We start from the raw sequence: 25,438 nt of genomic DNA on the forward strand, positions 1-25,438 counted from the left end.
ACAATAACAAGACATACAAAGGCTACAGTTCTCTCACTATCAAAGCATTAGCCTGGTAAATGATCCCAACACTTTTAAAGAAGTTTTTTGAGTTTTGTAATCATACAACTGCATGCAGCGCAATGAACCTAGTAATTTACCTGTAATCACAAGCAGCCAAAGATATGGAACTAGGAACAATGGTACGGGTATCAGAGTGTCTTTTAGCTATATGTTGGCACTGTAATAAGTAATATTACCAGGCACAGATTCGAAATGGGGCACATCAAATCAGAGAAAGAAATGGGGGACGGTGAACAGGAAAACAACGAGGAAGGGAGAGGAAGGGAACAAAAGGAGGCTGATACTGAAGTTGTCTCCTTATACTGCAAACTACCAGAATCCCAGTTTTCAACCAAATCCTGTGGCTCTGCATGCATTATGGACTGGTCAGATAGGGTCTCCTAACAGGAACTGTACTGGCCTTTTAAATGTTCAAATAGCTTCTGTCACAATTGTTAAAGGTTGCTGTGGACTGGGTAAACCATACGATTTGAGATACAATTCAAGGCTTGGTAAGCTTTTTTTATCTAATGCAATGAATGTGGTACACAAATCTCCCTGATGAAACATATGTAACTGGCCCTAATCCATCCCACTCCATGGAATGAATTCCTGTTACACAGAAAGTTCCCCAAAAGAGGAATCTTTTAATAACATCCCATTAAAGTAATTTCTGTTACACCTACAGTTCCCTTAAAAATAATTTTTTTAGCCCAACCTGTGGAAGTAATTTCAGTTAGAAGAACATCTCCCAGAAAACAGTGATCTCATATGCCCTGGTCTACATCTCCCTATTGAAGTAAATCCTGTTTTGTGAACTTCTCCATGTAAAGGTCATCTCTACAGACCCCCAGGGTCTCCCTAACCATGGAAGTCATTCCATTTGTAGGAAAATTGCACAACTAATTCCTCTTTAGGATGATGTGTTGTGAAACGCATTGTAAGGACAGAAACCTCTCCACAAACGCTCAATGGATCTTTTGTGTGAATTTAACTCCTGTCTTAGTGGATGCATCATGTGAGCACCTGCCTAATACAACACAATATAGCGCAGTACAACAGGGTACAGCACAATACAATGGAGGAGAGCACAGCCCAGCATGGTAGAGCGCAGTACCGCAAGGTAAAGAACAGTACCTCACAGTAGAGTACAGTGCAACATGGTGGAGCACAGCAAAGCAGGACAGAGCACAATGCAGTCCAAGGCCGGCCAAACAGGCATGCACACTTAGAACTCTCCACCCGGCAGTGTTGCACAGCTGGGTGGAGTTCAAGCGCAGTGTCCAACTCCCTCCCTGAGCGGCATTTCTGCTCGCTCAGGCCAATCCCGGTGCTTTATTTCTGCTGTGTCTGGATTGGGTGGGGAGGGAGGGCGAAGATGAGAGGCAGCTGGAGCAGCAGAACATGGAGACGGCAGGTAAGATTCTTCTTTTTTATTCCCCCCACCCCTCCCTACTCCCTGTGGCAATGGTAGAATGCAGTACTGGAGGATATAGCACACTACCTCAGGGTAGAGCCCAGGACAACATGATAGAGCACAGTAAAGAGCTCAATGCAGCAGTAGGGCACAGGGCAGCAGACTAGAGTGCAGCACAGCAGGGAAGCACTCAGTGCAACATGACAGAGCAAAGTAGAGCACAGCATGGCAGAGCACAGTACAGCAGAGTAGAGCACAGTACAGCAGGGAAAACACAGTACTGCATGGTAGATCACAGTGCAGCAGAGAAAAGCACAGTACAGCAGGGAAGAGCACAGTTCAGCAGGGAGGAACACAGTACAGCAGGGTAGACCACAGTGCAGCAGGGAAGAGCACGGTACTGCAGGGAAGAGCACAGTGCAGCAGGGTAGACCACAGTGCAGCAGAGAAAAGCACAGTACAGCAGGGAAGAGCACAGTGCAGCAGGGAAGAGCACAATGCAACAGATAAAAGCACAGTGCAGCAGGGTAGACCACCGTGCAGCAGAGAAAAGCACAGTACAGAAGGGTATGGCACACTACAGCATGGCAGAGCACGGTCCAGCAGGAGAGCACAGTGCAGCAGGGAAAACACAGTACTGCATGGTAGATCACAGTGCAGCACAGAAAATCACAGTGCAGCAGGGAAGAACACAGAAGAGCAGGGAAGAGCACAGAGCAGCAGGGAAGAACACAGAAGAGCAGGGAAGAGCACAGAGCAGCAGGGAAGAGCACAGAGCAGCAGGGAAGAGCACAGAGCAGCAGGGAAGAGCACAGTGCAGCAGGGAAGAGCACAGAAGAGCAGGGAGGAGCGCAGTACATCAGGGAAGAGCACAGAACAGCAGGGAAGAGCACAGAGCAGCAGGGAAGAGCACAGTGCAGCAGGGGAGAGCACAGTGCAGCAGAGAAAAGCACAGTACAAAAGGGAAGAGCACAGTACAGCAGGGTAGACCACCGAGCAGCAGAGAAAAACACAGAACAGAAGGGAGGAGCACAGAACAGAGGGGAGGAGCACAGAACAGCAGGGAAGAGCACAGTGCAGCAGGGAAGAGCACAGTGCAGCAGGGAAGAGCACAGTACTGCTGGGAAGGGTACAGTACAGCAGGGCCGATCACAGTGCAGCAGAGAAAAGCACAGTACAGCAGGGTAGACCACAGTGCAGCAGAGAAAAGCACAGTACAGAGGGTATAGCACACTACAGCATGGCAGAGCAGGTGGCAGCAGGAGAGCACAGTGCAGCAGGGAAAACACAGTACTGTTGGTAGTTCACAGTGCAGCACAGAAAAACACAGTACAGCAGGGAAGTGCACAGAACAGCAGGGAAGAGCACAGTACAGCAGGGAAGAGCACAGAACAGCAGGGAAGAGCACAGTGCAGCAGGGAAGAGCACAGAACAGCAGGGAAGAGCACAGTGCAGCAGAGAAAAGCACAGTACAGCAGGGTAGACCACCGAGCAGCTGAGAAAAACACAGTACAGAAGGGAGGAGCACAGTGCAGCAGGGAAGAGCACAGTGCAGCAGGGAAGAGCACAGTACTGCAGGGAAGGGTACAGTACAGCAGGGGTGATCACAGTGCAGCAGAGAAAAGCACAGTACAGCAGGGTAGGCCACAGTGCAGCAGAGAAAAGCACAGTACAGAAGGGTATAGCACACTACAGCATGGCAGAGCAGGGTGCAGCAGGAGAGCACAGTGCAGCAGGGAAAACACAGTACTGCATGGTAGTTCACAGTGCAGCACAGAAAAACACAGTACAGCAGGGAAGAGCACAGAACAGCAGGAAAGAGCACAGTACAGCAGGGAAGATGACAGAACAGCAGGGAAGAGCACAGTGCAGCAGGGAAGAGCACAGAACAGCAGGGAAGAGCACAGAACAGCAGGGAAGAGCACAGTACAGCAGGGAAGAGCACAGTACAGCAGTGAAGAGCACAGGACAGCAGGGAAGAGCACAGTACAGCAAGGAAGAGCACAATGCAGCAGGGTGGATCACAGTACTGCAGGGAAACGCACAGTACAGCAGGGAGGAGCACAGCACTGCAGAGAAGAGCACAGAACAGCATGGCAGAGCACAGTACATCATGGCAGAGAACAGTGCAGCAGGGAAGAGCGCAGTACTGCAGGGTGGATCACAGTGCAGCAGAGAAAAGCACAGTACAGCAGGGTGGATCACAGTACTGCAGGGAAGAGCACAGTACAGCAGGGAAGAGCACAGTACAGCAGGGAAGAGCACAGTACTGCAGTGAAGAGCACAGTACTGCAGTGAAGAGCACAGAGCAGGAGAGAAGAGCACAGAACAGCAGAGAAGAGCACAGAGCAGGAGAGAAGAGCACAGAACAGCAGTGAAGAGCACAGAACAGCAGGGAAGAGCACAGTACAGCATGGTGAAGCACAAGGCATCATAGCTGAGTACGGTGCAGTAGGGAAGTGCCAGTACAGCAGGAAAGAGCACAGTACTGCAGGGAAGAGCACAGTACAGCATGGTGGAGCACAATGCATCATAGCTGAGGACGGTGCAGTAGGGAAGTGCCAGTACAGCAGGGTAGAGCGCAGTACAGCTTGTTAGAGAGCAGTACAACATGGTAAGACAGTGCCGGAGGGAATAGCACAGTGCAGAAGGAAAGAGTACAGTGCAACAGGGTAGATCACAGGGCAGCATGGTAGATATAGCAGAGAGCAACAAGGAAGAGCACAGCAGGGAGGAGCACAGAACAACATGTTAGAGCATAATGCATCATAGTTGAGCTCAGTACAGCAGGAAAGAGCACAGTACAATAGGGTTCAGCACAGTAATACGCTTGTTAGAGCACAGTGCAGCAGGGAAGAGCACAGAACAACAGCAAATAGCAGAGTACAGCATGGTAGATTACATTTCAGCAGGGAAGAGCACAGTACAGCAGTGTAGAGCAGAGTGCAGTACCTAGAAGGGCCAGGAGCCGGGTGCACGAGGTTGGACTCAGACTAGGGTCAGTAATACAGTGGCTCTCCTGTGAAAGGCTCCCACAGTGTACCTTTATATCTCATTGTTTAACCACTGCTTGGTTCCCTTTTATGCCAGCTCGTGCCCCGGGGAAAAAAGGTAGTGCAGGTGGGGCAGCAAAAGAGAAGTGCAGCTCAATGAAATAATGATATAATTGGGCACATCTAAGGAATACACCAATTAAACTGGATTCCTTTCTATGATATTTTCTTGAATTGCAGCTGCTTTGCATGAATCTATCAAATAATAAATCCATTACAGGTAGATAGGTTTTGTTTGAAAAACACATTCAGACACCAAATAGCATAGATACTATTGTGTTACACATGTGTTTGTCTTTTGTCATCTTGAAGGTATTGAGGGCTCTGAGTTTGCTCACTGGATAACCTCTGTAGAGGTCACCAGGTCATGTGACCTTCCAAATTGCCTGCTTCAGGACGATCAGTCAATGTGCGTGGGGAGTATGAAATTTGGCCAAACCTGTGAACGTGTTTAGTAAGTTGCTGATCCACAGTATACACCAAATAGGAGTATGGGTCTAGGGCTAGTGTGTGTTTGTGTGTGTGTCTGCATTGTTTGTGTGTGTGCATGATGAATCAGTGTATGGACTGTCAAACGACTAATCACAAACTAACTAGTGTGAGAGTGCCCGGGAGTCTTTGAATGTATGTATCATACTGACATGCTTTTCTGTCATCAAGGATGTTAGACTTTTCATCCTTGGCGTGGTCTCCCTTAACTTTTTGCCTCTGTTCCCCAGGTTGCTGACATGTGCTGGACTCTGATTTTGCTGTTTTTGTTACTCTGGGCACTTTACCACTGCTAACCAGTGCTAAAGTGCAAGTGCTCCTGTAGAAAATGTGTATGTAATTGGCTTATCCATGATTGGCACATTTGGTTCACTAGTAAGTCCCTAGTAAAGTGCACTAGAGGTACCAGGGCCTGTAAATCAAATGTTACTAGTGGGCCTGCAGCACTGGTTGTGCCACCCACATAACTAGCTCTGTAATCATGTCTCAGACCTGCCACTGCAGTGTCTGTGTGTGCAGTTGTAACTGTAAATTCGACTTGGCAAGTGTACCCACTTGCCAGGCCTAAACCTTCACTTTTCTTACATGTCAGGCACCCTTAAGGTAGGCCCTAGGTCGCCCCAAGGGCAGGGTGCTGTGTATGTTTAAGGTAGGACATATACTAATGTGTTTTATATGTCCTAATAGTGAAATACTGCCGAAATTTCACTGTGCAAGGCCTATCTCTCTAATAGGTTAACATGGGGTTGCCTTTAAATATTATTAAAGTGCCGATTCCCTTGGGAGCAGATAGAAATATGAGTTTAGGGTCTCTGAACTCACAATTTAAAAATACACCTTTTGGTAAAGGTTGTTGTTAGATTGTGTGTCTGAAAATGCCATTCTGTGACTCTGCCTGTTTGTGGATTCCCTGTCTGGGTCAGTTTGACAGTTAGGCTGTTTGCACCTTTCCTCTAGATAGTGACACAACGGGACATGGGGTGTAGCCTGCATATCCTGATGAGTCATCAAGCTGGGAGGGAGGGAGGGGAGGAGTGGTCACTCACACCTGAAATGGCTGTGCCTGCCCTCACACAATACAGTCTTCAACCCCCTGGTGTGTATTTGGAGCATGGCCTGGGCAGGGCAGGATCTTACAAACAAGAGACTTTCCCTTGAAGTTTGCCTACTTCAAAGGCAGAAAGGGTTATAAGTAGTGGACCAAAAACCCCTGAAAATTAGATCACTTCTGGAATCAAGAGGAACCTTTGCCAAAGAGAAGAGCAGAGTAGAAGTGCTGCCCCTGCCGGTGACTGTGCTTTGTTGGGCTATCCTGCACGTGACAGGGAACTAAACCCATCCCTGTAAAACTAGAAACAGACCCGGGCCCGGGGACAGAGTCCCCCAGGGGGACCAGCAAGAGCAATACGTCCCGACTTAGGGACGTAATAAAACACTTGGAAGGAAACGTGGAGGGTGTGGAGGAAGGGAAACTGAACGCCGAGAAAGAGGGGAAGACAACTCCAGATGTGGACAAGGACGTGGCTATCCCAGGTACGTGCCCGATTAAAGGCTCTGAATCATTTCTCGCAAGAAGGGGAAAGAGGAGGTGGGGAGAGGAGGAGAACTAGAAGGTGGTCTATATTCCCACACTATGGAAATAGAAGAGAGGAGGGGATTTACAAGAGTTGTGGTATTCTCACTGGGGAGCATGCTGACTGATGTGTGACTGAAGGACACATGGCATGCAATCACATTTGTTATTTTCTTTCTCTCTCTCTTCGGACACTCACCCTCCTCACAAGAATCACCCACTCCTTCCCCTATGTTATCATTTTTTTTTTTTATGGACAACCCTGTGGAACAAAATAACTTACCTGTCGTTCTTTTCTTTTCCCTTTTCCCTTGCCCGCTGAATGGTACATAAGATCCAAGCGCTGACCCCTACCAGAGGACCGCAAACCACCTGAAAGAGAGACCCAGACAAATAAATAAATGGTGGACTAACTGAGCTAGACTAAAAGAAAAGTACATTATTATAGAAAGGAAAACAGAAAAAAACAATAATACACCTGTTATTAACCTTCTTTCATGTTCATGATTAGGCCTATATTGTACTAAAAATACCTGATACAGATACAGAACCTCCCTGGAAACCTCTTACACTGCAGTTGCTGCTTCCACCTATGAAAGGGGACTAAGACTGTGTTGTTGTGCATTCCTGATTGAGAAGAATTTCCAAGGGCTTGAACTGAGCTTGCCGCCTGTTGTTGAAGTGTCAGAGCCATCAAAGACTTCCCCTGCCAGGTCCTGGACTCTCTGCTGAGACTAATGCCCTGCCAGCACCTGGACTTTCTGGTGAGACTCCTGCCCTGCCAAGTGGTGCCCTATCCAGTCCCTGGGCCCTTGAAAGGTGAAGCTGGCAGATAAGAATTGAAAATCCACGCACAGAACGCTATGTGGGGAAATGTTTGACGCACCTTCCTCAACGCGGCTGAGAAATGACGCGCCGCCAGCTTCACGGCTGAAATCGATGCTTCACCTGCATCGAGGCTGGAAGATTGACGCATTGCTGCTGGAGAAACAATGCACAACACCTGCTTATGGAGGCTGATAACGACGCAAACCCCACACAGCGTGGTTTTCTGATACTGTGTGACCGCATTTTCCCCCATCTTCCCTGGGCGTCCGAGTCAACCCGACTCTGCGCAGATCTGAGGTGCCCCATCCGGAAATCAACGCATCACTCTCTTGCGACAGAGAAAAACGACACATCTCCAACCAGACCGGAGAAGGAAACAACGCACTGCCTCACTTGCAAGTAAGGAATCAACGCATCGCTGACTTTTCTGACGCACGCTCGCCCGTGCGGCTTTATTTTTTACGCTAACCAGGTACTTTGTGTAACAACAGTATTCTCAGTGTCTTCTAAGGATTAAGACTCTTATTCTTTTGAAAAATTCATATCTTGACTTGTGTATGTTGGATTTTTGTCATTTTGGTCTTGTTTGTTTTAGATAAATATTACCTATTTTTCTAAACTGGTGTGGTGTCCATTTTGTAGTGTTTTCACTGTATTACTGTGTGTGTTGGTACAAATACCTTACACATTGCTTCTGAAATTAAGCCTGTCTTCCTGTGCTAAGCTAGCAAGGGGGTGAGCAGGGTTATATGAGGGTGATACTTCAACCTGACTAGAGTGAGTGTCCTTGCTTGGACAGGGGGTAACTTTACTGCCAACCGAAGACCCCATTTCCAACAGACTGTATGATCCCTAGGAGAAAAGTGAAGGGTGTCCTTTAACATCTTGAATGCATGTGTACATGAACAATCAAACCATACCTGTTTTCCTATAATATCTGGTCATAGGGGTTGCGTACATAGTGAACTAAGTGACCTAGTAATCTGCTGAAAGGCATCCAGTAACCTGTTTCAGTCCACTCCCTTACCGAAAGCAGTAACTGAGCTCATCAGAATTCATTGTTACCAATTCCTGCAAAACCCTCTGCACTAATCTACCAGGAGGAGTTATTAGGTGCACTGGCTGGCTGGATGATATCGACGACTCCTCTGACAGGGTCAAATCTCCTAAGGAACATGTCATCGGGCAGTATTGGTGGCACAGACATGAAGCTGTTTACAATTATTACTGCATATAGTGTTGCCCTTAGTTTTGTCCACACCTGAATTCTAAATGTTGGGTACTCCATCCTGCTTGTCAATAGGGGCAGACCTTGGGCCCTGGGCATCAAAAGGCATTAACGCTTTAATGTCTTTGAGGCTTTGCTTGATAGCTGACATACATACTAAAACTGATGGGAGCTCCCCAAGCACATTGTCTCTGACTTTAGCAATGCAATCATCCATAATTTGGGCTAGCCACAACGGTTGACAGGCTAACCCCCCCTCACTAGCTAAGCTAGTGGACTGATCCTCAAGCGGAGAGACCGTGCTCCCATCAACCTTAATTCCTGTCACCACAAGCTTGTTCCGCGTCATGCGTTTAGAACCCTTGGGTGCTGTGAAGTGCCAGGTGCATACTTCAGGACACCTGTCTTTAAGTTGTAAGCTGAGGGTGAACAAATTAATTTGGCATGGCCCCCCATCCAAGTCGTATGGGTTAGCATTTAGGGCAGCATTAGGTGAGCAAACTCCAAAATCAGCAGAGGTGGCTGGAGGTATCATTCCTGGACCCAAGGGCAATCTCCTCTCAGTCGGTTCAATCTCGGTTGAGATAATCCCCATAGCCCTCTGCAACATTCTATCTATCAATGTGGCTGGAGAGGGGGAGCTGAGGGGCGGGGAGGTGGGCTGGAGTGTGTGCTGACAGGTTTGAAAACCCACTAGCGCCTTTCCTTTAGCTCAAGTTGTGTAGTAGTGGAAAAGTAACACGAGAAGCAAGAAGGGGATCATTTACCCCAAGTTGGTAGCAGACGTTAGAGGGTTGGCCAATCCCAGCTTTGCCAGACCGCGGACAGGCACAGACATGACCACTCTATCACTGATCTTCACCAGGGCATGCGCCCGTCTACATCCTGCGCATGTCTTGTGCTGCAAGAAGGGGTGGGTGCTTAAAAGCACGTTGTGCAGTCTTAGTTGGCAGCGATGGCCACTCCTCATGCTGGGGCAAACGCAGGCTGGGACAATGAGTCCCGAAGACAGCAGACTCCTTTTGTTGACCGGCGCTATAGGAGGTGGTGGATGTTTAAAAGCAAGCGCCATGGGCTTTTCTGGCAGCGTTGGCTCCACCCTACGCTGGGGCAAATGCAGGCTAACGCAGTGAGTCCTGATTACAGCAGACTCTCTTTGTTGGTCGACGCCACAGGAAGTGGTAGGCGCTAAAATGCGCATGGCGTAGGCTCTGCTGGTAGCATTGCCCACCTTCTCACACTAGGGCGAATGCAAGCTGAGGCAGTGATCCCCAAAGACAGCAGACTCCCTTAGGTGACCGGCACCAAGTAAGGTGGTGGGCGCCTAAAAGCATGCAATGTGGACTTTGGTGGCAGTGTTGGCCCCTCGCCACACTGGGCCAAATGCAGGCTGGGACAGTGAGTCCCAAAGACAGCAGATTCCCTTTGATTACCCACACCGCAGGAGGTGATGGGAACTTAAAAGCACGTGTCGGGAGATTTTCTAGCAGTGTTACCCCCTCCTCATGCTGGGGCAAATGAAGAGTGGGACAGCGTGAAGGTGTTCCGCCCCAACCTCCTCCTTAGTTGGCGTGTCACTAGGCCCGGAGAAGGATCACTTCCCCTCCACCCAATCCAGGCAGCTCCTGGAACAAGAATTGAAGGAAAACAGATGTCAGGAGAACAGGGATATGAAAAGAACAATAGTGACAGAGGACTTTTACTTGCAGGAACGGAGACCCGGAAGTGACTCCCCAACCAACAAATTCCATTGGGTGCACCAGAGAGAATAACAGGAAGGAGGGCAGAACACGGATGTAAAAGGGCGATAGAAATAGAATGTAGCCAGGTGAAGGGGAAGAGAGAACGTGAAGGAGAAAAGGAACAAAGAGAACACAGACCCCCTAAGGTTCAAGAGAAACGCAACACAACCTGACGGAGGAAGCCGCCCGGGAAGATGAAGATCGGAGAGAGGAGGACGAGACCTGGACAGAAGAATGATGGTGTCTATCGCCTCCTGACTACGTGCTGACCCTGCCACAACCCAGGGAGAGTTGTAGCCCTCGGAGTGAGTGAACTGGGGCCAGCAGTGAATAGTGCGGGGAGGGTTTTTTTGTGGTATGCTTTTAGTTTTTCTTATTTCTTTTCAGGCGTGAGTTTTTTTTTCTTTTCCTTTTCTTCAGCGTTATATTTTTATCTGGCTTATACCTGAGACCACTTCTTTCTTTCTTCTCTACACCACACACATTGGGAAGAGGGGAGTGTTCCGCAGGAGACATGCAGCATCTACTCCAGGTACCATGGTGTTCTTGTGCATGAATACTATACCATTTCCCAGTGTGTGAGAGCTTAGCCACCCCTCCCACGGGCCTAATCCTAAAACTAATTTCCCCAGATGAGTGACACCACATGGCTGTATCAGTGGTGGTGCATATTATAAAAGATAACAACTTACCCAGTGTCTCTTCTTTCTCCGAGGATGATGGGAGAAGATCGGCAAGAATTCTGATAGAAGGAAAGCGAACAAGAGAAAACCGTCACTCCCTGGTCACAGTTGAGACATGTACACAGGATGCTCCCTAACGAAGAAAAAAACAATAGAAGCATTGTTATTGTTCCAAAAAATGGAAATAACACAATTTGGTAATGGGCTCCACTAATCAAAAATAAATTCACTGAACAAAGTAAAATTGTAATCCTAATAAAGGCTTCTGTGAAGCACCCTCAAGGAATCAGTGACGGGTGCCCACAAAGAGCTGTGAATACAACAATCTTGTCCCCATAAACCAATTAAGAGGAGTAAAGTGGTGATGAAACAGTGGTGTAACAAAGGCTCCCCACACTTCCCACAGTGTGGGGGGGGGGGCTCTGAGCTCCAGGGGTCACCCTCAGCACAGTACCCTGGCCTTAAAGCTTATGTGTGAGTCAAGATGGGGGTCCTTCCATGTACTGTGCGGGAGCTCCCTCAAGTTTCATTATGCCACTGTGCTGTAGAGCATGACTAATCCTCCTCTGACACAGACCTTTACTCAAACTTTAGAGCCCAACTCAATTGGATCAAACTAAGAACCCTACTGTCAACCCAAGGAGAAAAGAACTCTCACCAACTAGGGGTACCCCTTGGTGGCATGCTTCATTATTGAGTTCCTTCCAGTTCCATTGCTGAACAGGGCATGCTACAACCTGTGGGGTGCACTGAGGCACTTTCTTGGAAAAGGAATAGGGTAGGGAGTAGGGGCAAGGTTACTCTTTAAACATACCTGCCTGGTAGCCCTAACATTTTAATTTGGGCACCAGCCAGTATAATTAAAAATGGGAAAAGTTAGGGAGTCCTGCGGCTCTAGTTAACCCTATTTCGTCTACGGGCCAACAAGTTTCTGCTACATATGTTCCTGAATGCTTGTAGCTTTCATTAGGACTGATAACAGAACCACAATCCACAACTCTCTGGAGGGCCTGGGACAGTTGAAGGTCCAGTACTTGTCCCCAGATAGAAGGTAGTCGATCACCAATCCAGCCATCCTTCTTCATTATACTATCCACAGCTCCAGAAGAGTACTGAAGAGTTGGTGTAAGTAGGCAAGTGATAAGCTCTGCACCCCCATCCTGCCTCCAGATGGTCCATTGAGGCACACCCAATCCCTCTATTGTGTGACTGTCTGGGAGGAATTCACAAAGTCTGCCAGCTATAACCAGTCATGTGACCTAAAACAGGATGTATGCACAAAGGCCTTAGGTAAGGAAAATGCCAACTTTCTAAAAGTGACATTTTCAAAATTGTAATGGAAAATCTGACTTTATCAATAAATAGGGATTATCATAACAGTTTCTAAGATACCAAATATATCTACCTGCTCCCACTTAGGAATTACAGCTTATTAAATTTAATAAGGAATCCCCAATGTTATCATATGGGAGGGGTAAGCCTCACAGTAGTAAAAAACGAATTTAGGAGTTTCTCGCTAACAGGACATGTAAAACTTAAAAGTACTGTCCATTTTTTTAATTACACAGCACCCTGCCCTATAGGCTACCAAGGTCCTACCTTATGGGAGACATATATGTAATAAAAGCGGGATTCGGGCTTAGCAAGGGGTTTAAATGGTAATTCTGCAAATGCAGTGTAACACTGCATTCAGTCTGCAATGGCAGCCTTGGGATATGTTTTAGACTACTACTTAAGTGGGTGACACAATAACTGCTACAGGACCACTGGTAGCATTTATTTTACAGGCCCTTGGTACATGGTATACCACTCTACTAGGGACTTATGAGTAAATTAAATATGTCACTTGCCTGTACCAGGTTTTATGGAGAGGGCACAAGAACCTTAGCACTGGTTAGCAGTGATAATGTGTACAGAGTCCTAGAGGCAACAAAAAAAATTCAACAAAATGTGGAGGGAAAAAAGCAAAATGTTAGTGGGTGACTCTGCAGCGAGGGCCAGGTCCAACAACATAACATAAGTGGGAGCCTACAGTAGTGGTCATTGCTCACATCCAACCTCCAAGCTGCTTTTCTGCACCTTAGCTTGGGAAATGAAAATATGTGTGTGTATGTGTGTGTGAAAAATGCTCCAGATCCACATACTATACCCTTCCCCTTATACACACAGAACAATGTGAGCAGAGCCATGAGGATACAATACCTTCTTCTCAAAAATGTAATGACGCTGTTAAATGTAGAATTCTGGTATGATTCTATTTTTTCCTTTCGTTTGATATGTTTCATCTGGACATTTTTAGTTCCTCAACAAGAAGAAAAGATTTAGTACCATGGATCTGTGGAGCTTTAAATAAAAAAAAGAAAAGTCACACTCCCACCCTATTAAATAATAACCCTGGGGGGGGTCAGTACATCATTTATACAATAAAAAGAAATTTCGATTTTATTTGAAATTCTGTGAAAAGAAAGGTTAAAGTGGTGTTATAGTTAGGCAAAATCGTCAGTTAAAATATATGTTTTTCATCAGTTAAATTTAACTGAAGTAATAATAACTCGAATTTCTAAGATTTTTTTTAACCTGAAGTAAGATGTCCATCACAGTGCATAGTGTGGGGTTAGGGGCCCAGCCCCCTATATAACCAAAGGCCTCCAGCCAGACCCTACACTCAACCCTCAGCAGGTGCCTAATCCCCTCCAGCACCTAAACTCCTGTGGACACCCTACCCCCCCCCCGTTGTGCACAACCATCGGCTGTTAGTGGTACGTAGTGGGTCTGCAGCTAGGGCACGCACCCAGTCCCCTGTGGACAACATAAAGATTGTCATTTTAAGTGAGGCAGGTCTACCGACTATGTCAAAGGGTCAGCACACCAAAAACCAAAAGAGGGCTTATTGTTTTTATCGAGGGATGAGCACATCAAAATATGTAAAGCAGACCTAATGTTTTTGTCAAAAAGTCACCAATAACTATAATTAAATGTATATTTTATAAATTTGCACATTGCAATGTTTAAAAAAAGTGACTGTCAGGGAATAGTACAGCTTACCTTAAACAGAAAAAAATCAACATGCCTTAGAGTATTTGTTTAACTTAACAATTTTCGGGCCACAAAATCCAAACCTAGACCCACCACACTGGGTCCCTGTGCCCTAAATAAAGAACATACAGCTCCAATTCGGAGTGCTTTAAAAGAATATAGTAAGCTGTATTAGGGTCATGGGTTCAATGACACTCAAAGCTTACTGTGGGTTTTTGTAATGATACTGGAGGGCTGATGCAATCCCTGAAGCCCTTCACAACATTACAAAAAGTATTGGCGTTGCTCCTGCCCCTTTTAGGATCATCACCAGTCTCCAAAAATAAGTAAAATCCCTGAGCATTACTAGGCACTCAGTTTCTGGAGCTCATTTATTCTTCACTTTGTTTATTTTTTCATTTATTTTTGGGGGAAATAAAAAGTTAACACACCTAATAAATGTGGAAAATACATTTTTGAGATGCCTTCTAGGTTGACCACAGAGTACCCCATAAAATACCCCTGCACACTGATTTAGGCACCAAACCCATCGCAGTGAAAGCAGATCTGAGAGTGCTGGTGATCTGGAGGATATTGTGGTGCACCAAAGAGCAAATAGATTATCATTCAGCGATTGACAAGGTTATAGCCTTGCCACTGAATTGAGCAAGATGTGTAATCCACTAAAACATTTAGAAGTAGTGAGTGTGAAGATGTTCTCATAAATATTTGGCCCTTCCTTTTACTACACCTCAAATCACAAGTTGACTCTGTGTTTGCCTTTGAGCCTGGCAGTGCTCCACTGCCTTTAGTGTTGATTTGTGCTTTATTCTCAAATACCATATATATAGGTACATAGAATCCCCTCACCAGGTCAGGGCTGCTGGGGACAAAGGCACTTTTCATTTTGCATCTCTGTCTCACCTGCTATGCAGGCTGGACAGAGATCAGGAGACGTGGGTGGGCCATGTTTCACCCACCTATGCATACAGCAAAATCAACTTCCCCAATGTGTTGCCTACTTTTTATTCTCTTCTCACTACCTATGTCTGTGAATAAGTAGGGTAGGGGACGTGAGTACCTACAGCATAGGCACGTGAGCGCTTTTGTAATGTTTCTTGTTTAGGATTGATTGTTTATTTTTAAAACAGGAGTGTACTCAGGTGCATTAAATACTGAGGTTTTGTTTTACTTCTTAGGAACCACCAAATGACAACTCATTGACTAAAAAAAAAAAACGGAGTCCAGATGTATCATACTTTCATGCAATGCAGCAGGACACCTTAGCACGCTGTGTTGCATGAAAGGGGAAGGGAAGGAATGCGCCATATATAACATTATATAGCACAGTGCAGTATTATCCTTGCACTGGAGCACAGTGTGCTGACTTATGCAAACGCAGGCACCCTTGCGGCATGGCTCAAAGGCGTCCGAGTTGTAGGCAGGATTGTTTTTGTGTATGAAGGGACACATTCCTGCACAAAAACAATCCTCAGAGGCATGTTGCTCTTTCTAAGTGTCAGTCTGGTCAGCCATGTCTGCTCTGCTCCATCTGGCAGGTCATCTGGTCAAGGGTGTGAAGACTCTCTTCAGCAACAACAACAATGGAGCAGAGCACAGCTGTGTCACTCCCGAAGGCCTCCCGGTCCCAAATGCATCCAGGTCAGCAAATAAACACTTCTATGCTGAGCTGCACTTTTCATAATTGGAACAGATGAGGCAAACTCTCTAAAGAACAAACTCCCTCCCACTCACAATCTGTTTTGCACTCCTCGAGATGAAGGTAGAGGGGTATAAAGGCACTCAGGATCCAGCAGTGCTAGCATCATCAGTACGGCCACGCAAGAGGACCAAACGTGGCAGCCATTTTAAATTCGTATGTAACGGATTACAAACGCTTAATCTGATTTCTGTTTTCTTCAAAACAAGAAAAGTGGTTCAGTCATTTCTCCCAAACCGCAGACAGCCTTTGTGTGAGGTTAATTTTAAATTTGTGATGTTGGTACTATATGTAATTGCATACAGAGTACATTGAAATGAAGATGCTCTCTGTCTTTGATATGCAACTGCTATCAAGAACTGGATATGCAGCAATGTATAGAGGCATCTGAACTACACGAGGTGGTGGAAGACTGATTATGTTGACTTTATTTTTTACAGAGTGTAAGATAAGATGCTATTTTTGACTGCCTAGAATAAACATGTTAATAAATTATAATTGCTTTTCTTTCTACAATTGCACAGTCAACATGAAAGGAAAACTTTCAAGGAAGACTTCCAATGCGAGATTTTCTGTCGCGCGCACCTCTACTGGCCAAGTGACGTCATTGGGTTGTTGTCAGGTCCCTCTCCGGTGCTGGAAATCTCTGCTGTTCCTGGTCCGCTGCCTGGTCCTTGCCCAGAGATCGATGCCCCAGTGCCAGCTCCCCGGCGCCCCGGTGTCTGGAGTCTATGAAGAAGGAGATGTCCTGATTGGAGGGATCTTCCCTGTCCATATGCAGAAGCTCTACCCGGGGGCCACATTCAGAGCTGCCCCTGCCCCTATATCTTGTCAGAAGTAAGCGATTCACAGCTTCCCCTCCTCTATAGGCTCCCGTGCCATTATTTTGTTAATTAAGTCTGAGTTTTCGTCCCATTCAAGATTGCCAGTGTGGTTGTGTGTAAAAAGTAATCAGTGATAAAATAATGCAAGATGTGAGATTCGAACATGGACTGTGACGCTGCCATGGAACACCTTGGTGGTTTTTAGAACCTTTGTTAGATGAAGGTGCTCAGGTGTGTTCACCCGAGTGCATGCAGCACTTGCAGGTTTGCAAATTTGGGAGTTTCAGCCCAGCGCGTGCCTGGGCCAGGATTAAGCTGTAGGAGCCGCGGTACTAGTGTGAAAAGCCCGTGCCGCAGGCCAGGGCCAAGGTGCAGCCAAACGGGGTGCGTGCGCGCGTTCATTGATACTATTTTCAAGAGGCGGTCGACTGAAATACCCTCAACGCTTGACAATTATGTTAATATATGCTCCTGCATCGCCGCTTCCCTGTTTAATGCAGCGACATACGTCCAGAGGAGCAACAGGTGCACACACACATCAGGCTGAGGTCACCTCGGAAAAAGGTTAGTTGAACAAGTCATTATATCGATGCTGCTGATGTGACCAACACCAGCATTCACTAGGCTCGCACAAACACCCACTCTTAAATATTGTATTTATTTGCAGGGCGGGAGGGTCAGTGGCTTCAAGAGTTCAGTATTCTTCTAACCCAGCAGCAGCATTGGACGCCCTGTCGGCGTGCACGTGCACACCAGTGGGCAAGGTTGACCTCGCGGCCAGGGATGTGATTGGCTTGATCTTTTCACGCGCTGCCTGAACAGTGTCTGAAAAGTGATCTCACGTGTGCGGACAGGTGTGTCAGTACTGCACAGTCCAAAGAGGTGCTTGCAAAAAACCGCCAAGAGAGATGACGCGGCTCTACATCACCAGGTCCTCTGGAAACGCAGTGCTGGAAGCCTGCAAAGGGCGGGATGTGCAAAGTGCACGTTTTACAACCAGTGTTCCTTTAGCACAGGGCTGCAAGGTAAAAAAAAAAGTCACTTTGCGAATTAGACACGGCATGTATCTGCATTTAGCGCTGCATGGTATGTCACCCATCGCCTTTTCTGACGAGATTCAGATTTTTTCGTGTCGTGGGGGGACCCTGCACACTGTTCAAGGCTTGGCAGAGGTGAGAGGGGGTAATTTAGACTGGAATAGTGCTCGGATGGACCTGAAGGTCTAGATTAATTCATACTAAATACATGCAATTCACCCTTGTCGGTTAAACCTTAAAAATATACCAATATAAATACTACCATGATTAAAACATAATTCTTCAAATCACTAAAATGTGTCTACTTCTGAACGTGCATGCAAAGGGGCCTCACATTTATCACTTGCAGCAATCTAGCTATGCATGTTCTCAATGTTAATTTAGCGTAAGTATTACCTTCTTATATATGCACAGAATTTATATACTGAAACTTCCTCTGGTTGTTTTAGGGTTGGCGCTTTCTTCCTCAGATACAAATATTTGCCTTAGATAAGTTCACAATATTATATTTTATACACTTTGTTGTAATAGTTGCTTTTCGGCCCTTCTAAAGCAACTAATACATTAACCAGAATGTTACCATGTGCGAACTGGCAAATACATTTTCTCTCCAGCTGTATGAGCTCATACCTTGCTTCACCAACATAGCGTGGGGGCAATGCCAAGCTGAAATAAAAAAATAAAAGAAACTTGTCAGATCAGTTTTATGCCCAAAGAGGGCGCATAATACCCACTCCTATTTAGGTATCCTCTGGGCAACAGAATTATTCGCTAATGGAGGACCCAATTACAAGGTAGACTGTAGAGGTAACTAAAATATGTGGCAAACAAATGAAAAAGAATGTGGCAAGGTGTGGAAATGTACTCCTCAAAGCAAAATTTAGCATATTAATTAATTAAAGGCAGTTTCTACAGCGCTTTCTGAGACATTAGTCCATCGATTTATTTGGAAAAAAAATACTTATTCAGGAGATGCTATTTGTATGCTATTTACCAACAGTTAAAAACTGTGTCTTGCACTGAAGATCAGAAATATAATTGTATTAATCCTCTCCCTTGTAACTCCGGAGTTAAATAAACTCTGCAACAAGTACGGCGCTGTAAGCAGCACAATGCAAGCCTACGTGCGCACAGCTCTTGGATAAACAGATGTGTAGATATGAGTTAGGGTGTCCCAGGTATCTTCCAGAATTTGTCTTTAGTTTCAGATGTACCCGAGTTGGCATTGTGGGTCTCTGGAGGCGGCGGTTTCGATTAAGAATCATCCTTCAGAAATGTGTAGTAAAACACTCGAGTGTTAAGAGATGCGCATTACCAGAGCTGTGTATGGGTCTTGGTCAGGGGTATGTTCAATGTAAGTAATTTGCTTTCACATAATTACTTGAAATTGTGGCAAATTTATCTACAATGGATGTATTATTATGTAAATTGTAAATCTGACATTCGGTATTATATTTTGGTGAGAATTATGTCCTCACACCCAAAAACAACAGCACTGTTAATGACATCTGCTCGCTGTCTGGTCATTGCGTTGTTCCTGTGCTTATGCACAACATTTTTACCATGGATTAGCGCAATTACATAACGTGGCATTCTTTCACAATTTTTGCATAATGCAAAATTCCCAAAATTACACACATTACAGTGGTGTACTATACATTTTGCCCGGGCCTTTTCCTAATGCTGGAACTACAAGGAGATGCATTCAGCCATGGACTGATGTATATTTTGAGAGCTGTCAGTGGGCCCAGTGTCTTCTTTACCAGACCCGAGGCTGGACCATAAATCGTTTTTGACTGGCACTATTAAGCGACTGCTTGCCCTAAACATCCTTACCACTATAGTATGGAAATGGAATTGCTGAGGTGTTGATGTGTGACAAGTATCTTTGCGCACATTTTCTGTGTGGCCTTTTGTTTTGCTGGTGATGTGTTCTGTTTTTTGGTGCAGCTGTCATTTTGTGGTGCTTTCTTCCAATGCGATTTTGTTTTCTTGTCTTCTCTTTTGATTGATTTTTTGTGCCATGCTATGTTTTAAATTTGGTGTTTTGTTGCTTGTATCTTATTGTGGTATGTGTAATTGTTAACACTAGAAATGTTTCCAGCCCAAAGAGTTCCTGTACCAAACAAACATTAACAGTCTGAGCAGTGGTGTAATAAAGGTCCCCACAGCCCCGCGGTGCAGGGGCCCTCTCAGCAAAGTGCACTGTGCACGCCCAGCAGGCCCCTGACTGGTCCAAGGGGCAGGGGGCCCACTCCAGGTAGTTTGCAGGAGCTCCCCTCAAAGTTTGTAACGCCACTGAGTCTAAGGTGGTAAAATAGGTTTGCTCCAACTTGTATGACGGAATAGAGAATAACAATATTATTACACCATGATATAGTGTAAAACATATTATCCACAAAAATATAGAGTTTACCTACTTTGATAGTACATGACCCAAATATCTAACCAAAAATTAATGGAGCAAAATATTATAACAAAAAATGAGAACATTAAGATGTAAATTAAGTGTGTGCGTGTGTGTGTATATGCTTAATTTTACAAATACATTACGATATTTACAATAATGTTTCTTTCTTAGAAATTATATCAAAATTAAGGAAAACAATAATACAAAATAACAACAATCTAAAGTATAACACACTAGCAAAACTGTTCTTTTTTAACACCTTCACTGGTGTCCCCCGCAATCCCCCCACACATCGGTGCTGAGCCCTTTTTTGGCTAGTTAGGGTAGTTGGTGCTTAGGGATGCATAGCCCTTGCGTCCTTTTTTCCCAACATCCTTGGCTCTTCTAAAGGTTCCCATTGTTTGAGGATTTCCCTGGAGGGGACCTAGAAAATAGGCAAAATATTGTTACATTTTGCAGTTGTTTTGAAAAAACAGGATAAGAGTGTCCCAGATAAAAGTGTCTGTTTAGTTTCTACTAAAAATAGCATAAACAAACAGTTTCCTGTGCCAAAGTCACTACATTGCCAGCTTTCAGGAACATATCGACCTAAATACAAATCCTAATTTTTTAACCACAGTTTTAGTATTTTTCGGAGGTAGCCCATTGCTCCTATTTTTGTGCTCTCGACCTACTTTCAGTTTGTGGTGGAAACCAGTGTGAAACCAATGGGTGATCCAGGAAGGCTATAGAATTCTGAAAGAAGACAAAATTCTGAATTCAGCAAGTGTAGATCCCTCAAGGTTTTCTCAACACAGCTAAATGTTGAAATAAAGTAATTTTGAAAATGAGTAGGAAATAAAGACCATTTGGGACAATGTTTTCATCTGTAACATGTTGTCACAATGTCTGATGTACAAAATCAATATGCCATTACATTTGCCAGACCCTTCTGGTTGTGGGGATATATAGGGTTGTAGGTTCTCCAAGAACCAAAGGTACCAAGCTGCACCGTACAATGTTTTTTATTTGTTTACCTAGTATAGACTTATTACGATGATAAAATATGTAGATTGAAAAATGGGTATCAAAGAAACCTATGTATTTATGCAATGTGCACAGTATATGGAGTTTAGGAGCAGTGGCTATTTGTACATCTCTGTATTTGTACGTAGCAGTACTAGCATATCATCTCGAGAGTAGTTTTCAAAATGTCTTCTTTACGCCCACACTGATATTTGGAAGACACAGATGCGGCAAAATCCAATGAGTACTAATAAATATTCTACAATTTTATGCTCCCACATACTTCCCAAAAAATGGTGCACACTTTTGTGGGCAAGCCTAGGATCTGCAAAAGGAAACAGCCTAAAAGGGAACACGGATACATCACCTTTTCCACTTCAAATAGACCTTTTTTTAAGCACAGTGGGTAGAGGTGGATTTTGGACCCTAGCTCATCTAGCACCTAGGGAAACCTTGCACATTTTTAAAACCCAGACACCTGGGGGAATTAAGGGTAGGATGACTTGCATAGCTCTCACCAGTTGTTTTCCTCTCCTTGCAAGGGGACTCACATTGAACTCGGTTTGATCTATTCCTGTCATGGGCAGTAGGCCCAACCCCACAAGTGGCACATTGTTTTTATCAGCACAAGCAAGTTATGCAGGCGGTAGGAATTTTATGGATTCCTCATGATCCTGGGCGTTTCCATGACAGAAATGCACTAAAAGTTTGGGATTGAGGTTTGCAGGGCATTGTGGGTAAGAAAATCTCATGGGATGTGTGCGAAGCACACCACCCTTGACTCTCCTGGATGTCTACTTTTCAGAAATTCATGGGTTTGGTAGCTCTTCCCAGGTGGCGACTGAACCCTTCCACACTTACTGCAGCTACCCTATTGGCAAATCAGGTTAGTTGTTTGACAGGAAATGTTGATGTTGCCACATTATGTTTGTGGGCTTTTCCTGTCATGGACACTGGTAGTTCTTTTATTGAAACAAGTGAGGGATGCTGGGCAGTAGGAAATTTGTAGATCCTTGTGTATTCCAGAAGTTTACATAACAGAAATGCAGGAAAATTAGCGATTTTAGGCAGAGTTTGAGGTATGCAAAGTATTGTGGGTAAGAAAACAAAACGTCATGGAATCCATTCAAGGCATAACACCCTGGACTCCCCTCCATGTCTAGTTTTCTGAAATGTTTGGGTCCGATAGGTTTCTCCAGTTGGCGGCCTACTCAAGCCCAAAAATTGTAGCCCTGTCACCAAGGAAAGTGAAAAGATATTGGGATTTAGCCCTATTCACCTGTCCTGTATAGAAAAACAACACCCAAAAGAACCAAATGTCCTCTCTTTCCTGTGGAATGGATGTTATGTTCCCAAGGGGAGTCAAAACAAAAGTGAGGGTGGCGGTAGGGCCTAATGTCAGTATGGGCCAGACCCATCCCATGTTTTTTTTTTTTAAATAGTCCTGTCATCTACTGGGCTTTCTTCCTGGGGCAAGTTGGGGACAATCTCTTTCCCTGCTCTTGTGGAGGCCAAAATACTGGGTTATCCCCTTTGGGTTGGGGTTGTGGCCAGTGCCACAGTGCAATGCCTGCACCCCTTTCTTTTGCCCCAAATGCAAAATGTCTAGTGTATGGCATCACCATGACTATGTTTTTCCCAGGGGTCTAGTAAACTTCCTGACACCCTGGGGTGGGGGGGGGCAGATTGGGGGTAATCAACCTCATCTGCCAACAAGGGGGTAATCAACCTCATCTGCCAGCAATATAGCCATGCCCATGATGGGCAGCTTCCACTCCTATGTTTATTCTTAAATAATATACCTGGGTGTCTAGTGGGATTTCTGCCCCCCAGGGTGGTGGATTTCGGGTAATCACCCCGTATGCCCCTGTGAGGGGGCAGAAAGATTGTTCCATGTATATAGGGGATGGGAACATGGTCATGCCCTCGTGGACAGATCAGGGGTAATTACCCCCATCTGTTCCCCCCAGGGAGCAGAACAACTGTTATATGCAAATGTGCTGTGGGGAGCACAAGCCCTTATCTACGGGGTTGCTCCCCATCCCTGGTGTGCAATGGGTGGATCCATCCTAGGGGATCACTTTCCTATGGTGATCCCGAGCAGGGATCTACTGAGCAGAGGTACCATTGGAAAGGGGAGATTCTCCCTTGTCCAACAGTACCTGTCTCATAAGAATCAGTGCTTGAGGGCTGAGATATACCCTGAGATCTGATTCAGTGAAAGTGAAATGAGCCCTTTAGCTCGTTTTACCTTCACTTTTGCAGTGTAATGAAGATCAGCGCACCCTGCGCACTGATCGTCATTACTAAAAAAAAAAACTTAGGTTGCTCAGGAAGCTCTTCCAGAGGAACTGGAACCTTGGGAGAAAAAGAGAAAATCCTCAGGTGCCAGAGGGTCCTTTCTAACCATTCCCTGTTCTCCTGAGATCAGGTGAAAAAAATAGGATTCTCTCTACCAGCGGACCCTTTCTAAGCCACCCCGGTAGCAGCCAATGGCTGACAGACACCGATGGCTGCAATAAGGAGTTACAGGAGTCAGATTTACCATTCCAATTCCAACTTAAAGCAAAAGTATTGAAGCTGTTGCACTTTGGAGGAGTAAGAAGTACTATTCCCATTCTTCTGTAAGCACAAGCAGGGTAAATGTTCAACTTGGAAATGTTGAATTTATTATTCTTACTTCAAGATAAGCAAAAAGAGGGAAAGCGTTGGACATTGGAGGGGTTGGATTTACTATTCCCACTTTAAAACATAAACTTAAACAAAAACAAGGACACTGTTGGACCTGTGAAGGGTTTCACTTTACAATTCCTGCTCCAATCTAATCAACTGTAGGGAAAGTGTTGGACTATGGAGGGCTTAGATCTGCTCCTACTCCAATCTAAGCAACAGTCGGAAAAGTGTCAGACTTTGGAGGGATAAGATTTCCTAATCCAACTCTAATTTAAGTGTTGGCCTATGGAGGGATTATGTTTACTTTTCCCTCTACAACATAAGCAAAATTAAGGAAACTGTTGAACTTTGGAAGGGGTAACTAGTCAAGTAATGATTTACATCAATCAATTCAAGCAATCTTTTAATTAACCTAACTACTCATTTAAAAAAAAAAAAAAAAACCAGCAATATTTTTAATATGTTCCCACCAGAATCCCCTACAAACTTAGTAATGTACTACTATGTTGTAAAATAGTAATTCTTGTTTGGAAAAGTTATACTTTACATTTAAAATCACAAAATACACTTTCTCTATTGTAAATGAAAACAAAAATCTATAATTCAAATAACTTTTGACTCGGGGGGAGGAGCCAATATGGCGGGCGGGGCGGGAGCTTAGAATTGGAGCTCCGGCCCATGCCTTTCGATAAAATATCCTGTGGGTGCCCCCCGGGCTGCTGAGGGGGGCACGGACGATGTGGGGTCCGGATCAGGGACCCGGCGACCCCCGGAGCCCCTGACTGTCTGTCCTTGCTGCCCCGTGGCAGAGAGGAGGGGCGGGCCGCGGCAGACAGACATCCGCGATCGCGGGCCGTGCCCTGAGGCGGAGCGGCAGAGCCGAGAGGCTGCTCGCCGGGTGGCGGCGGACCCACCGGCACAAAATCGGCTAGAACGGGAGGTGAGGACATGGGGGTGCCCCCCGTCCCCCCTCTGCATGCGGTGAAAATAGCGGGTGTTGACCCGCACGTGGGCCGCCCCTCCCCCCACAGAAGAAGTTAAATCAGCTGCGGTGAGGGCGGCGGTCTTCCGGCTGTCCGGGACCAGGCGGGGGCAGCAGCAGGAACGAAAGGAGGTGAGGGACCCGCGGGGAGGCAGCAGGGAGCCCCCTCCCCCCCCCCTGTTTGAGTGGAGGTGGGGGCGCCGGTGGAGGCCGCCTGCAAGGAGTGAGGCACGCCCCGTGGGGCGCGGGTGGCGCTGGACCGGAGGGGGGGCTTCCCTTGTCCCCCCCCCTCTGGCATCGATTGCTCTGGAGCACGGCCCCCCCCATCTCGTGAGTGCTGCGATCAAGGGGAGATTGCAGGTTACTTGGAGTGGTGACCGCCTGCTGCCCCCCCACTCGGCGTGCGCAGAGAACTGGGCTGGCAGCGTCGTAGGGGGAGGGTCGACCGGCTGTGCTCAAGGACCACGCCGGAGGCCTGTACCACACAGCAGCTGCACGACTACACGGCCCCGCTCACAGCGAGCCGCCCGCCTGGCGCACATCATGGCTGCAAGAAACAAATCCACGAAAAACCAGGACCGTCACGCACAGGGCCAGTCAACAAGTGACCAGCAGTTAACTCCAACCCTACAAGCATTGGAAACCACTCTGCAAACCCATTCAACCCAGTTCGATAAAGTACTGCAAGCAATTATGGACACTAAAACCTCCCTGGAG

The sequence above is a fragment of the Pleurodeles waltl genome, chromosome 12 (genome assembly GCF_031143425.1).
Source record: "Pleurodeles waltl isolate 20211129_DDA chromosome 12, aPleWal1.hap1.20221129, whole genome shotgun sequence".
In the NCBI taxonomy this organism is placed as follows: Eukaryota; Metazoa; Chordata; class Amphibia; order Caudata; family Salamandridae; genus Pleurodeles; species Pleurodeles waltl.